This window comes from Silene latifolia, chromosome 9 (assembly GCF_048544455.1).
Source record: "Silene latifolia isolate original U9 population chromosome 9, ASM4854445v1, whole genome shotgun sequence".
Lineage (NCBI taxonomy): Eukaryota > Viridiplantae > Streptophyta > Magnoliopsida > Caryophyllales > Caryophyllaceae > Silene > Silene latifolia.
This window is the reverse complement of record NC_133534.1, coordinates 116,022,174-116,037,146: the sequence shown is the minus strand read 5'-3', so window position 1 is coordinate 116,037,146 and position 14,973 is coordinate 116,022,174. Positions and strand designations below refer to the sequence as shown.

Here is a 14,973-nt window from a genome sequence, read left to right as displayed (position 1 = left end):
TTCGCGATTTTTCATGCATTGTTCGTAGTTTCGGGTGTATTAATGTTATATTTAGTATAAGTAACATATGGGTAAACTTTTGAAATGAATATAATGAGGTTGGTAAAATTTTGCTTATATAGGTAGTTTGCACATGTTTGGATAGGTTATAAAATGAAATTGTAATGAATAGGCATAAAATGAATTTCATAGCGATAATTGTAATGTTTGGATGATTATGCCGAAAACTGAGCCCTTAGTCCCTTTGACTGAATCGATGTCAGTCAATTGTGTGATTGGTCAGCCGCAATTTAACCCGTACACTGCCGCAGGTCAGTCATTGCGGGTAAAAATTCGGTTGGATGAAATTTTGTATGAATTGGATAATCAGCCTTTTTCTTGTTTTAGGCCATTTATTATGTTTTTATTTCACATATGTTGTTGGTTGATTTGAGTAGTTTCTTATATTGTAGAAACGGCCCTAGATTCCCTGAAACCTTTAATATTGTTAATATTGCTAGAAATGGAATTGGTATTGAATACTTCTTGCAGGTTGCTGTGTTTGTCATAGATAGGTCTTTATAGTCTTTGACGAGTGTATGTTCACTGCTTAATAGCCTTTGTCTTCCTGACTTGGTGGGTTTATATCCAAGTTGGGGCATGACCTCGTTACTTATTTTGAGGGTAAGTGGTCAGCTTAAGTACTAGCCAACCCTTTGATGGACTTCTTAGGGTACTCACTTTGTTTTAAAAAAATCGTGGGTCTTGGGTGCGGTGGTGTGTATCCGCATGTCTAGGTCTGCGCAGATTTTAGGCTAGGGTTGTGTTGTATCTTGGCCATGTTTTGATAGAACCTCTGAGCCAAGATACCGGTCTGATTACCTTCCCTACCTCGTGGTATAGACTCGAGTTACAGAGTGACTATTGACGGTGCTAAGAACTTATGCCTGTCTTTGATATATTGCCCTTTCTTGTATGGTAATTTTATGAATTGTAATAGGTGAGATGTAAGCCGGTTACAATTGATAAAGTTTGGATTACTATTTGTTATATGTTTCACATGATAGCTTAAATTGGTCAGTTTAGTGTTCATATGTTAGAATACTTGATAATTGAATTATTTATCATGTTGTTTACATGTTACATTACATGTTACATTAAATATGACATTTCGTGGCTTGGAGGACTCGAAGTTACTCCCCACTGAATTGTGGCTTTTGTGTTTGTATAAAATGCGATTGACAGGTTGATGATGATTAGATGGGGTACACGGACGAGCTAGTGAGCAAAACAACCTTGGACCTAGTTTGGTTATATTTTGTAGTAAACCTTTAATCTTATGGTTGTATTTATATTTTGGAGGGACATATGTCTCCCTCTTTTACGTTGGTTTGTATCACTATATTTTCTTGTCTTTAGCTTTGTTATGTAAATTAGTTTGTTAGCATTTGCAGGTTTTGGCACCCTCCTTTTGGAAATGTTTGTGAATGGTTTAGAAAAGTTTTAAAAATTACAGGTTTTAATTAGTTGAACCAATTACAAACATATCCTGTCAGTTTTTCTGTAGAATTTACGTGTTTATTTAACGCTAAGTATGAGGGTGTCACAGTTGGTATCAGAGCTTGTTGCTCCCGACGGACGTTTGTGCACCCCACTTAAAATCACTTGACCTTTAAATAATAAACTTGAGAGATGGGTAGGATGGGTAGATTTAGGATTTTATGTGGTAGTCTGTTTGTGATTGCTAATTGTTAGGTATTAATTAAATTTTCTCTTTTGTAAGATGGCTCCGCCAAGAAGAGTTGATGATGCTATTTTACTAGTTCTTACTCAAATTCTCCAAAACCAACAAAATCAGCAGAATCAACAAGCTCCTCCTCCCCCGCCTCCTGAGGGTACTCCAGGCACCTATACTTGGGTGGCTAATCAATTAACCCGAATCAACACTCCCACTTATGGTGGAGAGATTGATCCAGTTGCTCTTACGGGGTGGTTTCGGGAGTTAGAGAAAAGCTTTACGTTGTATGATGTTAAGAAAGAACATAAAGTGAAGCTGACATCTCACTTCCTAGTACGAGAAGCAGATCGATGGTGGTCCATGACTGGGCCTACCGTTTCATTTGAACCGGGATTTGACTGGGAACGTTTCAAGGAATTAGTGGAGGCCCGATTCTTACCGCAAGAACTTAAACAGCAGAAGTTGAAGGGATTCATGGAATTAAAGCAAGGAAGCCTTCCTGTTCAGACCTTCACTGACAAATTCAACGAGTTGGCTCATTATGCTACTAGATTGGTGAAGGATGACAATGAAAAAGCTTTCTTTTATCTTGAAAAGCTCTCTCCTAAAATCAAAAGCATGGTCCGCCGGGACTCAACCAGCTTTGTTTCAATTTACAATGATGCTTTATGGGCTGAGAATGCACTGAAAGACATTGAAAATGAAGCTCGTGCAACCAGTTCCAGTCTTGGCAAGAGACCTTTATATCCATCTTCTAGGCCCTATACTCCTTCACCCAGGTTCACCTCTTCTCCCTCTGACCCAAACAAGAGGAGATTTGTTTCTAATGTACTAGTTAACCGGGGTGGTCAATCTTCAGCTCTTAACAACAATAAAGGTGCTAAAGACCGAGTGTGCTATAACTGCAAGAAACCAGCACACCCTGGTAAATGCTTCGTTGATCCTATCATATGCTTTTCTTGCAACAAACCGGGCCACAAGACCAATGTTTGCCCGGAGAAGAAGGTGACGGCTCCTACTACTCCTGCTGCCCTAGTGAGGCCGAAAGGCCGTATTTTTGTCATGAGCCGAGCAGAGGCTGAGGCACACCCTGATATCATTACTGGTACATTTTCTATTTTAGATGTTCCCTGTTTGGTACTATTTGATACGGGTGCCTCTTTATCTTTTATTTCAATGAAACTCTCTGATAAATTATCACTTGAATCATCACATTGAGAAAGCACATCTATATCCTTACCCTCTGGTGATGTCTTTTCCTGTTCTAAAATCTATCCGGAAATCCCTATTTCTATTGCGGGATCTATTTTCCAAAGAAATCTTTTCCAATTTCCGCTTGAAGAATTTGATGTCATTTTGGGCATGGATTGGTTACATACTTATCATGCTCGATTTGAATGTCGGGACCAGAAAATAATTCTTACAAGCCCTTCAGGTCACCGTGTGTCTTATCAAATGGTTAAAAGACAAACCGGTGCTAAAATAATTTCTGCTATGAAGTTTGTCAATGCGATGAAAAAGGGTCATCAAGCCTTCTTGTGTATGGTGACTCCTTCAGATTCTTCCTCTCTGCCTCCTAAATAGAACATTCCTGTGGTATGTGAATTTCCCGATGTTTTTCCTGATGAGCTACCGGGAATTCCTCCTGAAAGGGAAGTTGAATTTACTATGGATCTCATTCCTGGTACCGGCCCTATTGCTAAAGCTCCTTATAGACTGGCACCGTTTGAAATGAAAGAGCTGAAGGCTCAGCTGGATGATTTGATTGCCAAAGGTTTTATCCGACCTAGCTCTCCACCTTGGGGTGCTCCTGTTCTCTTTGTAAGGAAGAAGGATGGATCTATGCGGTTATGCATAGATTATCGTGAACTTAACCGGGTTACTATCAAGAATAAATATCCTCTTCCTAGAATTGATGATCTTTTCGACCAACTCCGAGGTGCTTCCACTTTTTCTAAAATTGACCTTCGTTCGGGCTATCATCAAATTCCAGTCCGAGAAGCTGACATTCCTAAAACCGCCTTGATCGAGATATGGTCATTTCGAGTTTACGGTGATGCCATTCGGATTGACCAATGCTCCAAAGATATTCATGGATCAGATGAACCGTACTTTCAGAGAACACCTTGACAAATGCGTTGTAGTGTTCATTGATGACATCCTGATCTATTCTAAATCTGAAAAAGAACATGCCAAACACCTTCGTGTTATTTTAGAGATTCTGCGCCGTGAAAAATGGTATGCTAAATTCTCTAAATGTGAATTCTGGTTATCTAAAGTGACCTTCCTTGGGCACGTCATTTCGAAAGAGGGCGTTATGGTAGATCCTGCCAAAATCGAAGCCGTTGTTAGTTGGAAAAGTCCGACCAACGTTTCTGAAATCCGTAGTTTCCTTGCCTTGGCGGGTTACTATCGGCGGTTTGTGAAGGATTTTTCAAAGATTGCTAGGCCGATGACTCAGTTGCTGAAGAAGGAGTCTAAATTTGTGTGGTTGGAGGAGTGTGAAAATGCCTTCCAGGAATTGAAAAAGAGGTTGACTACCGCTCCGGTGTTGACCTTACTTGAAGAAGGAGTGGACTTTGATTTTTACTGTGATGCTTCTAAGCATGGTATAGGTTGTATCTTGATGCAAAAAGGGAAAGTCATAGCGTATGCCTCTCGACAGCTTAGAGTTCATGAAGTTAACTACCCGACTCATGATCTTGAATTAGCTGCGGTGGTGCATGCTTTGAAGATTTGGAGACACTACCTCATTGGAGTCCATTGCAACATCTACACAGACCACAAAAGCCTAAAATATCTCTTTACCCAAAAAGAGCTGAATATGAGACAAAGAAGATGGTTGGAATTGGTGAATGACTATGATGCTGATCTAATTTATCACGAAGGAAAAGCTAATGTGGTGGCCGATGCTCTTAGCAGAAAATCCTGTCATTCTTTGAATTCTTTTCGGGAATTACCTCCTGAACTTGCTTTAGAACTTCAAAAATTAGGAATAAGCCTTGTAAAAAGGGGCTCTAATCATCTTGATGCCATGTCAGCCGAACCTGACTTCTACCGTGAGATCCGTGCATGCCTTTCCGATGATCCTACTTTCAAATCCATTCGAGCTAAAATTCAACTTGGGCAAGCTAAGGATTGTAAGATTGATGATGATGGGTATCTTCGTTATCATGGTAGAATCTATGTTCCGGAGGCAGCTGATTTGAGAAAAAGAATTCTTGATGAAGCACACCTCTCTCCTTACTCCGTTCATCCGGGAGGTACCAAAATGTACAAAGATTTGAGATTGCAATTTTGGTGGCCTTGGATGAAGATTGAATTTGTGGAGTATGTCAGTAAATGCCTCACCTGCCAGAAAGTAAAGATAGGGCATCAAAAGCCCGGGGGTTTGCTTCAACCCTTGGATGTTCCTCTTTGGAAATGGGAGTCTATTTCCATGGATTTTGTGATGGCTTTACCCAGGACTTCCACAGGGAAGAATGCTGTTTGGGTGATTGTTGACCGATTGACTAAGTGTGCTCGGTTTATTCCCATCAAAGAGACCTGGAGTTTAGAAGTTCTAGCTCGTGTCTATGTGGATGAGATAGTGCGCTATCATGGGGTTCCTAAAGATATAGTTTCAGATCGGGATCCTCGATTTTGTTCTCGTTTCTGGACTGCATTACAGGAGGCCTTGGGTAGTAAACTATTGATGAGCACTGCTTTTCACGCCGCCACTGATGGTCAAACAGAGAGAACAATTCAAACTTTAGAGGATCTTCTTCGTGCCTGTGCTTTAGATTTCCAAACTTCCTGGGAGAAATGTTTACCTCTGGTTGAGTTCTCTTACAACAACAGCTATCAAGCCTCCATTAAAATGGCACCATATGAAGCTCTGTACGGTAGAAAATGCCGTACTCCAGTCTGCTGGGATCAAACCCAAAATGTTCCAATGTTAGGACCTGATTTGGTGACCGAATCCATTGAACAAGTTAAAATCATTCGGGAGCGGATGAAAGCCGCTCAGGATCGTCAAAAATCATATGCTGATGTCCGTCGTCGACCACTTTCTTTTGAGGTTGATGATCAAGTATTCCTTAAAGTGTCACCTATGAAAGGGGTAAAACGATTTGGCGTAAAAGGGAAGTTGAGCCCTAAATATATTGGACCTTTCCGGGTGATTGAAAAGATTGGTCCTGCTACTTACCGTTTAGAATTGCCCCCAAATCTGAGCAAGGTTCACAATGTCTTCCATGTTTCTCAGTTGAGGAAGTACATTGGTGACCCTAGCCATATCATCCAAGAAGAGATTCTTGAATTGGAGCCTAACTTGGTGGTTGAAGAAAGGCCCATTCGGATTCTTGAAAAAGCCAGCAAGCAACTTAGGAGCAAAGTTGTACCTCTAGTCCGTGTTCTTTGGCGTTGTGGAAATATTGAAGAAGAGACTTGGGAGACTGAAGCTTCTATGTTAGCTAAATATCCTGAATTATTCTCGTAAGGTATTCCTTTTCTTACTCTTTTTCCGCGTTACTAAGCCGTATTTAATCATAATTCGTAAAGATATTATTCTTATTATAGAATTTTAAACTAAAATTTTGAAAATGCTTTTATAATTTTTAATGGTTTTAACATTAATGAGTGTTAAATCTCATTATTGGAGACGTCCTAATAATGGGTTTTCTCATTTATTAGTGTAGAAATATTTTTATATTTTGATATGAAATGTGGTTGTTCTTGTCTGATCAACAAGAGTATCACCGTTTCATTGAAAAGATATCTATATTTTTCTTATGATTATATTATTAAGATGTTGTATACTATAATTTCTCCTTCTAAGTTTCGAGGACGAAACTTTTTAAAAGGAGGGGTGATTGTAACACCCCGTAATTTCGGACCATTATTATATTGCGGAAGTAATTTATTAATCAAGTAAAATTTGATATTAATGTATTTGAAGTAATAATAATTCAAAGAAATATAATTCTATTATATTTTGAAGTAAAGTATTTATTTTGATAGTTTCCAAATGTTTAAAAATAGTTTAAACCGTGTAAAAACTTTTTATTTCGAAATAAGGGCTTATCGGGAAAAATGACAACTCTTTTGAAAATTGGGCAAACGATTTTGGAAATGGATCATATGAGTACTCAATCTTCTTGTAATCTCGTGTTTAAGAACTTTGGCCTTGTCAGAATTTGCAATTGACAAGCGGTTCTAATTATCGTCGTACCGAGCCAAAACCGACTCGTGAAATTCCGCCTAAAATCCCGCTCCTTTCCTCTCCTTTCCACGGCACCCTCCTCTTCCTCCTTCCCATTTCTTCCTAAGACTTCTTTTGTCCTTCTTTTGTGCTCTTGACCGAATTCCTCAAAAAAAAATAATAATAATAATCTTACAATCGTAATTTCATCATAATTTCTTCGTTTCTAGTCCGATTTTCGCAAAATTTATATTTTCGGAATCCTCTCTTCAAGATCTACATCCTAGTATGTTTTAATTTCAGTTTTAATTATGTCGATTTTGGCTGATTTTGGGCATAATTTCGGTTTTAGTACTTATAATTGTGTTTTTATTGTTTGTTTAGGTGAGGATTTAGAAGACGAGTTTGGAGACTCGTATATAGTTGAAGATAGGGGCTAGTTTGCATATTAGGGTTTGGTGTTCAAGGTGCTAATTGCTCATTTTCTTGCTAAAGGTAACATATTTCGAGTTACTCGACGAATTAATGTCACAATCTTGTTTTCTTGTATGGTTTTGTGATTTTTAATTGAGTAGTTTATATCACATGAAAATATGGGTTAAATTCATGTCTAATTCATGTCTTTTGTTAGTTTAAGTTCACATATTAGTATGGAAATGAATTGGGAATGATTAATTGATGATTCAGACGATGTTAAACTGAACAAAAATGGAGAAATGGAGGGTTGGGGGTGGCGGCCAGCAGGCCCAGGCAGGCCCACGGCAGGCCCTGGGTTGGCCCGGGTTGGCCCGTTGCTTGTTTTCGCGATTTTTCATGCATTGTTCGTAGTTTCGGGTGTATTAATGTTATATTTAGTATAAGTAACATATGGGTAAACTTTTGAAATGAATATAATGAGGTTGGTAAAATTTTGCTTATATAGGTAGTTTGCACATGTTAGGATAGGTTATAAAATGAAATTGTAATGAATAGGCATAAAATGAATTTTATAGCGATAATTGTAATGGTTGGATGATTATGCCGAAAACTGAGCCCTTAGTCCCTTTGATCAATCGATGTCGATCAATTGTGTGATTGGTCGTGGCAATTTAACCCGTACACTGTCGCAGGTCAGGTTGCGGGTAAAAATTCGGTTGGATGAAATTTTGTATGAATTGGATAATCAGCCTTATTCTTGTTTTAGGCCATTTATTATGTTTTTATTTCACATATGTTGTTGGTTGATTTGAGTAGTTTCTTATATTGTAGAAACGGCCCTAGATTCCCTGAAACCTTTAATATTGTTAATATTGCTAGAAATGGAATTGGTATTGAATACTTCTTGCAGAGTTCTTTGTGTTTGTCATAGATAGGTCTTTATAGTCTTTGACGAGTGTATGTTCACTGCTTAATAGCCTTTGTGTTCCTGACTTGGTGGGTTTATATCCAAGTTGGGGCATGACCTCGTTACTTATTTTGAGGGTAAGTGGTCAGCTTAAGTACTAGCCAACCCTTTGGTCGACTCCTTAGGGTACTCACTTTGTTTTAAAAAAATTGTGGGTCTTGGGTGCGGTGGTGTGTATCCGCATGTCTAGGTCTGCGCAGATTTTAGGCTAGGGTTGTGTTGTGTCTTGGCCATGTTTTGATAGAACCTCTGAGCCAAGATACCGGTCCGATTACCTTCCCTACCTCGTGGTATAGACTCGAGTTACAGAGTGACTATTGACGGTGTTAAGAACTTATGCATGTCTTTGATATATTGCCCTTTCTTGTATGGTAATTTTATGAATTGTAATAGGTGAGATGTAAGCCGGTTACAATTGATAAAGTTTGGATTACTATTTGTTATATGTTTCACATGATAGCTTAAATTGGTCAGTTTAGTGTTCATATGTTAGAATACTTGATAATTGAATTATTTATTATGTTGTTTACATGTTACATTACATGTTACATTAAATATGACATTTCGTGGCTTGGAGGACTCGAAGTTACTCCCCACTGAATTGTGGCTTTCGTGTTTGTATAAAATGCGATTGACAGGTTGATGATGATTAGATTGGGTACACGGACGAGCTAGTGAGCAAAAGAACCTTGGACCTAGTTTGGTTATATTTTGTAGTAAACCTTTAATCTTATGGTTGTATTTATATTTTGGAGGGACATATGTCTCCCTCTTTTACGTTGGTTTGTATCACTATATTTTCTTGTCTTTAGCTTTGTTATGTAAATTAGTTTGTTAGCATTTGCAGGTTTTGGCACCCTCCTTTTGGAAATGTTTGTGAATGGTTTAGAAAAGTTTTAAAAATTACAGGTTTTAATTAGTTGAACCAATTACAAACATATCCTGTCAATTTTTCTGTAGAATTTACGTGTTTATTTAACGCTAAGTATGAGGGTGTCACAAGGATTGTTGCTGACCTGTGTCTCAGCTCCTGCTGCAACCTCCCCAGCTTGAGAGGTGCTTGACCTCAAGCTAGGGTCTTCTTCATCATCATACTTCCCAAAGTATGGACTCAGGTCTCCCACATTAAAGGTCATATGTACACCATACTCACCAGGAAGGTCAACCTTATAGGCATTAGGGTCAACCTTCTCAGTGATCTCAAATGGACCTTCAACTCTGGGCATTAATTTGCTCTTTCTTTTTCATGGGAATCTCTCCTTCCTAAGGTTCAACCAAACCTGGCTACCTAGTGCAAACTCCTTCTTTTTACCTGAACTCTTGGATTGCCTTTGATAGGACTCATTTGATTTCTCAATTTGTCTTCTTACTGCAGCATAGAGTTTGATCATTTGTTCTGTTCTTTTCTTGGCATCATAGTTGAGCTCTTCCTTAGGGACATTTGAGATATCTAAGGGCATTAGAGGATTGACCTCATAGACTATTTCAAAGGGATTGTGTCCTGTTGCAGAAGCTGGAGCTCTATTGAATGCAAATTCTGCCTGTGACAGCTTGATGTCCAATCCTTAAGAGACTTGTTGACAATACACCTTAGAATTCTTGCCAAGGTCTTGTTGGTTATTTCAGTTTGACCATCAGCTTGTGGATGGTGAGATGTACTGAATAGCAACCTGGTGTTTAACAGCCTCCATAAAGTCTTCCAAAAGTTGCTCATGAACTTCACATCCATGTCAGACACAATGGTTTTGGGGACACCATGGAGTCTGACTACCTCTTTTAGATAAAGCTCAGCAATGCTAGCAGCATCTTCAGTTTTCTTCCAGGCTATGAAATGGGCCATTTTACTGAACCTGTCAACCGCAACCATAATGACATCATTTCCCCTCTGAGTTCTTGGTAACGCCACCATGAAATCCATGCTGACATCATCCCATGGCTTGACTGGTACAGGAAATGGGGTGTAGGGGCCTGCTTGGAATGAGCTCTTGGCTTGTTGACATATTGAACACCTTCTCAAGGCAATTTGGACATCTTCCAGCATTTTGGGCCAATAGAAATGGTCTTGCAGAATCTCCACTGTTTTCTGTACACCAAAATGCCCACCTAAGCCACTGGAATGGACTTCCATGATTAATATTTCCCTGTAGGAACCCCTAGGAACACAGAGCTTGTTTCCCTTAAAGAGAAACCCTTCCTGCAACTGGTATTTGCTCCCATGAACCCTAGTTCCCTCTGTTAATAGCTTCAAGTCTTCAAAGAAATCAGGATCATCTTTGTACAAGTCTTTCATGAATTCAAATCCCAGAACTCTTTGGCTTAAAATAGTTAACATAGAGTATCTCCTTGAGAGGGCATCAACAACCACATTGTGTTTCCCTTCTTTATATTTGCTGGAGAAGGTAAAAGACTGAAGGAACTCAACCCATTTTGCATGCCTATGACTCAATTTATGCTGGCTACATATGTATTTTAAGGCCTCATGATCAAAATGCAATACAAAGGGATTGAGTTTGAGGTAGTGGCTCCAATGCGTGAGAGCCCTAATAATTGCATAGAACTCCTTGTCATAAGTTGAGTAACTCAACTTAGCTCCATTGAGCTTCTCAGTGAAGTAAGCCACTGGCCTCCTTTCCTAAATTAACACAGCTTCAATGCCAACACCACTGGTATCACACTCAACTTCAAACAAATAGTTGAAATCAGGTAGCCTGAGTATAGGGGCTTCACATAAGAGTTTCTTGATTAGCCTGAAAGCTTGCAGGGCAATGTCAGTCCATTTGAACTCTCCTTTCCTCATACATTCTATAATAGGAGCAGCTAGGGCACTGAAGTTCTTTATGAATCTCTTGTAGAATGAAGCAAGGCCATGAAATCTCTTCACTTCTATGATGGTTTTTGGCACAGGCCAAGATTTAACAGCCTCTATATTGTCTTGATCCACAGAGATACCTCTACCAGAGACAATGTACCCAAGGAACTTCACTTCTGGTACAAGGAAGATACATTTCTCCAGTTTTCCAAATAGCTTATTCTCTCTAAGAATTTGGAATACAGTTTTAAGATGCCTCAAGTGCTCTTCTTGGGTGGTGCTATAAATAAGTATGTCATCAAAGTACACCACATCAAATTTCCCCAAGCAAGGTCTTAACACCTGATGTGACCATAATTAGCGCATATTTAGCCCCCGAATTAGCCTTGTTCCCATGCTTTTTAGTGCATATTTGGGTTATTTCTTATCTTTAGTTCTTTGATTTGCATATTCTTTGAGATTTTGATCCCTTGGTAGGAAAGGAGTAAGAATCTTGCATTTTCATGGCAAAACGAGACTAAATTGATCGAATTCAATGACCAAGCATCAAGGAGAGACAAGATTAGAAGGCCTTTGTACATATTATAGTAGAAGAGCAATGTTGAGAAAGGATCCTTGAGTCCCCAAGGAAATCCCCAAGGAATTTATGAAGAAAAGGGAAGAAAAGAAGAAGATATGTTGCTGAGTGACAATCCGAGCGGATTGTCACCAATCCGTCCGTCCCGCAGCTGCAGAATCCGTGCGGCTTTGCACCATTCCGCTCGGATTCCACCTCCACAATCCGCCCGGATTCCCTTGAATCCGCTCGGATTCCAACGCCAGATTCCGCCCGTCCCGACCTTATTCCGCCTTGATTCCAAAGACAAAGACGATTTCCTCTTCTCCAAGCTACAAAGAAAGAAGCCCTTCTCTCAAAAAATACCTGGTCCTCCTTGCTCAATCTAAAAAGTGTAATTACTAGTTTAGCCCTTAGTTAACCCTAATGCATCTTCCCTAATTTCCACTATAAATATCCCATTAGTCTAATTAGAGGAGCATGTTCTTCTTATCAATAATTAGAGTAGTTAATATCAATTAAATCTCTCTTTAGTATTGTAATCAACAATTAATCAAGTTCTAATACAAGTTTTATTTCCTTAATCTCTCTTTTGTTCATCCTTTATTTTGGGTAATTGAAGATTATTTGGGTTATTATTGGGAGATTGACAACCTCTCAATCAAGCATGCAAGTACTTATTTTATCTTTGCTTTATTATTGGAATCATTAGTAGGTATAATCTCTTAATCCCTTTTTAATTATTGTTAATTACTTTCATTTATTCATCATGTTTCATATTGTTGGTATGATTGACAACCTTGCTAGCATGATCAACATGATAATGAGTGAGTAGTCTCTTAGCTAGGGTTAATGGGTGATTAGGGGAAACCAACATGGGGAATGATTCATGCTTAAATTAATATGCTTTCATGTTTTATTTGCTTGCTTGTTTTGATCTCAACTCATGCACATGTTATATTTGATGAAATGCTAAGCCTATGAATCCTTGCATTTACTATCATCTTCTATCTTTTCAATGAGACTTGTAAGACATAACCCAACTCGAGTCTCATTAGACCATGCATGTTGTTGAGTAGGGAAGATTAAGTCGACTTGTAGGTGTTGTACAATCTAATCGATTCGGCTCCGGGACCCAAACTTTCCTAGGATTGTAAGATATAACCCAACTCAATCCATCACAACAATAATTGCTTGCTTATAATTTGAGAACATGTTTGTATGATCAATTCCCATGATTCCCCTAAGATCCCATGACACCCTAGTGCCTTTAATCAATTGCTTACACCCCTTTAATTCATCTTGCTTGTTTATTTTCATTGCTATTTTAGTTTAGTGACCTTCTACATCAACCCAATTTGTGACACCCCTTAGACATCACTAGTTGCAATAGAAATCTCATTTCAATACCCGTCCCTTGGGATCCGACCTTTACTTGCCTCTTTACTAATTGTAGAGTTGTTTGTGAAGTTATAAATTGTGTTTTGATTCGATCGTGACCCAACGACCACATCTTAATTTGTGAACACAAAACGGACTCGCACCAAAAATGGCGCAGTTGCCGGGGACGGTGTTTGTTTGATTTAGATTTCTTTTTTTTGTTATTAGTTGTGTCTTTCTTCGCCTTGGGGAAGTAAAACTCCTCAAGGTTTGTTCTAATTGTTTTCGAGTTGTTTGATATTTTGCATGTCTAGAAGGTTACAAGGTGATTTGTTACCTTTTGACCGTGAAATCGAAAGAACCTTGACGAACAATAGGAGACTTGTTAGGAGGAATTTAAGAGGTATTAGTGAAGTTGTTCAACCCACTAGTGAGTTCGTCAATCCTTTCGCAATAGAAGGAGAGGAGAACCCATTACACAATACCCCACAAAATCCGCCTACAATGCCTAAATTCTCGTCACACTCCGTACCCACCGAGGAGAATCTACCAAATGGTACTCCTACACCGCAACATCTAACCGGAAATTTTATTACCAAGTCCGCCTTCATCCAATTAGTTGAGAGGAGCCAATTTGGGGGGATGCCTAGTGAAGACCCTCATTCTCATATGGAAACCTTTTGCCACTATTGTGATGCAATCTCTCAAACGGGCGTGACTCAAGACCAAATTAGATGGGTCTTATTTCCTTTTTCTTTAATCGGCACCGTGAAGCAATGGTTGAAGGGCCTTGATAAGGCCACCCTCGGAATAGATTCTTGGAAGATGTTGGCTCTAGCTTTCTACAAAAAATTTTACCCACCGGAAAAGACTAACATGCTAAGAGCTCAAATTACGGGTTTTAAGCAAAGGGATGAAGAGTCTTTGTATGAAGCTTGGGAGCGGTTCAAGGGAATTTGTCACTCATGTCCTCACCATGGACTTAGCGAATGGTTTTTGGTACAACAATTTTGGAATGGTTTATATGAAGATTCTAGGAACATTCTCAATATGGGATCAAATGGAATGTTCACCGAAGTTGATGACAATCAAACATGGAACAAGATTGAGGAAATGGCGGTCCATAACTCACAATATAGTAGACCTCGCAAGGCTACTAGAGGAGGAAAGCATGAAGTGGACTCCGTTACTCAATTGGGTGCTCAACTTAGTGCTCACATTGACACAATCAACTTGAAGTTTGAACAAGCTATGGCTAGACTTGAGGAAAACTCAAAATCATCAAAGCATCATGTTAATGCCATGACGGCATCCTCATCAATCCCAAGTGGGATATGTGAGAATTGTGGAACTTTGGGACATGACCAAGGTGAATGTAGGGGAACAAATGAACAAGTGAATGCTTTCCAAGCATACAAGAGTGGTACCCCTTATTCCAACATTTACAATGAAAACACCAAATTCCATCCAAATCTCTCATACAAAAGCCAAAATGTTCAAAACCCTCAAACAACATATACTCCACCACCCATGAGAAACCAAAATCAAAGACCCTTTTACAATCAAAACCAATGTTACCAAAATCAAAATCCATACAATCACCAAAATGACCAAGGTTTTGATGTCCAAAAAGCGGTCCTCCAAATGCAAAAGAATCAACAAGAGTTTTTCACTCAAATGCAAAAAGATAGCCAAGCAAAGGAAACCACCATCAACAACATTCTAGCTCATACCAAGATGTTGGAAACACAATTGACTCAACTAGCATCCTCAAGCTCACAAAGACAAAAGGGGCAATTACCACCTCAAAGTAATCCCCCTAGACATGAAACGGTTAGTGCCATTCACTTGAGAAGTGGTACAAGGTATGAAGCACCGAAGAAGCAAGTTGAGGATGAAGTTGTGGAAGCTAGTGAAAAAGGAAGAAATTGTGCAAAGCTCCAAA

General features: G+C 39.0%; 1 non-coding gene across 1 annotated transcript; it reads right to left on the bottom strand.

The window, feature by feature from the left end:
• Positions 1–13,904: 13,904 nt before the first annotated feature.
• Positions 13,905–14,011, bottom strand: LOC141602749 (small nucleolar RNA R71). Its single transcript, XR_012524661.1, has one exon. It is a non-coding gene; the product is annotated as a small nucleolar RNA R71 (small nucleolar RNA).
• Between the last annotated feature and the right edge of the window lie 962 nt (positions 14,012–14,973).